This window comes from Oncorhynchus nerka, unplaced genomic scaffold (assembly GCF_034236695.1).
Source record: "Oncorhynchus nerka isolate Pitt River unplaced genomic scaffold, Oner_Uvic_2.0 unplaced_scaffold_1000, whole genome shotgun sequence".
Classification (NCBI taxonomy): domain Eukaryota; kingdom Metazoa; phylum Chordata; class Actinopteri; order Salmoniformes; family Salmonidae; genus Oncorhynchus; species Oncorhynchus nerka.
Genome location: NW_027040303.1, coordinates 160 through 2,850, shown reverse-complemented (window position 1 = coordinate 2,850; position 2,691 = coordinate 160). Strand labels below are relative to the sequence as shown.

The window sequence follows — 2,691 nt, the reverse complement described above, 5'->3', positions numbered from 1 at the left end:
GTTAAGACAAACATTCTGACCTACCATGGACAAAGTTATATGCTGACTGTGTTTGTGTGTCCAGTGTGTGTGTGTGTCAGTGTGTGTGTGTCCTGTGTGTGTGAGTGTGAGTTCAGTGTTCAGTGTGTGTGTGTGAGTTCAGTGTGTTGGTCCAAATTGTGTGCTCAATGACACACACTCTGGACTGCCACAGGGATTCACGCACACTGGACACTCTCACACACAGGCACACACACACTGGACACACACTGGACACACACACACACACACACACACACTGGACAAACACACACTGGATACACACACACTGGACACACACTCACTGGACACACACTGGAAACACACACACACACAGGACACACACACACACACACACACACATACAAGCATTGGACACACACTGGATCACACACACTGGACTCCCACACACACACTGGACACACACAGGTGGATACACACACACGACAGACACACACTGGACACACTGGACTCACGCAGACACACACTGGACAAACACACACTGGATGCACACACACACACACACACACACACACACACACACACACGCACACTGGACACACACACACACACCTACACTGAACTCACACACACACACACTACAAACACACACAAACACACACTGGATACACACACTGGACACACACACACTGGAAACACACACACACACACACACACTGGACACACACACACACAGGACTTACACAAACGCTGGGCTCACACACACACACACAGTACACACAAACACACACACACACACACACATACAAGCATTGGACACACACTGGATACACACTGGACACACACACACACTGGACACACACTGGACTCACACACAATGGACTCACACACACACACACACACTGGACACACACACACTGGATAGACACACACACAGACACACACTGGACACACACTCACACACTGGACACACACACACACACACACAGGACTTACACACACGCTGGACTCACAAACATACACACACACACACACACACAGACAAACATTCGCTTGGTGTGTGTGTGTGTGTGTGTGTGTGTGAGTTCAGGTGTATCCCTCAATGACTGTCTGTTCTTCTGCTTACCGCTACAGTGTGGAACATGGTGGAGAGAACAGAATGAAACCTGGACTTAGAAAATGTGAGTGTTGACTGCTGTGAAGAATATGACTAAGAATAAGTCTTAATTCAAGTTAAGTCAAAGTCAAAGACCACCATCATTACTGACTTGGTCATATTAAATATCAGCTGTAGTTCTACAGAAGCAGAAATCAGGGACACCAAAGTTTACAAAGAGTTAATTTGACTGTGTGTGTGTGTAATTAATGGGAATAAGTGTGTTTTATATTACCATACAGTATAACATATGATCATTCAACAAGTCTCAAGTTACCTTAACTTCTCCTTTTGATACCTAGAAACATCTACATTAAATGAATTAGTGAAAAGTGAGTTAACATTCTAATGTGAATGATGATGATTTCTAATATTGTGTCTGGTTTCATCCATCAGATGTCTGTGATCTCACACTGGACCCAAACACAGTAAACAGACGCCTCTCTCTGTCTGAGGAGAACAGAAAGGTGACATGGAGGACAGAGGAGCAGCCGTATCCTGATCACCCAGAGAGATTTGAGGACTGTGAACAGGTGCTGTGTAGAGAGGGTCTGACTGGGCGCTGTTACTGGGAGGTAGAGTGGAGTGGGAGAGGGGCTGATATAGGAGTGACATATAAAGGAATCAGCAGGAGAGGAGGGGTTAATGACTGTTGTCTTGGATACAATGACAAGTCCTGGAGTCTGTTCTGCTCTGACAACAGTTACTCTGCCTGGCACAATAATAATCCCACTACCATAGACGTCCCCTCCTCCAGCTCCCACAGAGTAGGAGTGTATCTGGACTGGCCAGCCGGCACTCTGTCCTTCTATAGAGCCTCCTCTGACACACTGACCCACCTGATCACATTCACCTCCACATTCACTGAGCCCCTCTATCCAGGGTTTAGGGTTTGGGGTGATGGCGACTCAGTGTCCCTGAAATAATAACCTGACACACACACACAGGACACACACACGGACACACACACACACTGGACACACACACACTGGACACACACACACTGGACACACACACACACTGGACACACACACACACTGGACACACACACACACATGGACACACACACACACACTGGACACACACACACACTGGACACACACACACACTGGACACACACACACACTGGACACACACACACACTGGACACACACACACCTGGACAAACACACACGCACACACACACACTGGACACACACACACACTGGACACACACACACACTGGACACACACACACACACTGGACACACACACACACTGGACACACACACACACACTGGACACACACACACTGGACACACACACACTGGACACACACACCCTGGACACACACACACACCTGGACACACACACACTGGACACACACACACAGACACTGGACACACACACACACACTGGACACACACACACTGGACACACACACACTCTGGACACACACACACACTGGACACACACACACACTGGACACACACACACACTGGACACACACACACACACTGGACACACACACACACTGGACACACACACACACACACACTGGACACACACACACACAC

At 48.2% G+C, this 2,691-nt stretch overlaps 1 long non-coding RNA gene across 2 annotated transcripts in view; it reads left to right on the top strand.

Annotated features, from left to right (window-relative positions):
• The window catches only part of LOC135570300 (uncharacterized), a 4,281-nt gene extending 1,880 nt beyond the window's left edge, over positions 1-2,401 (top strand). Inside the window, exons 2-3 of one of the 2 annotated variants that reach the window (XR_010463509.1) lie at positions 1,114-1,160; positions 1,532-2,401. This is a non-coding gene — a long non-coding RNA (uncharacterized LOC135570300). Of the gene's footprint in view, positions 1-892; positions 1,161-1,531 lie in introns of those variants that run through there. The other variant, XR_010463508.1, reaches the window with a different exon arrangement.
• The last annotated feature ends 290 nt before the right edge of the window (positions 2,402-2,691 follow it).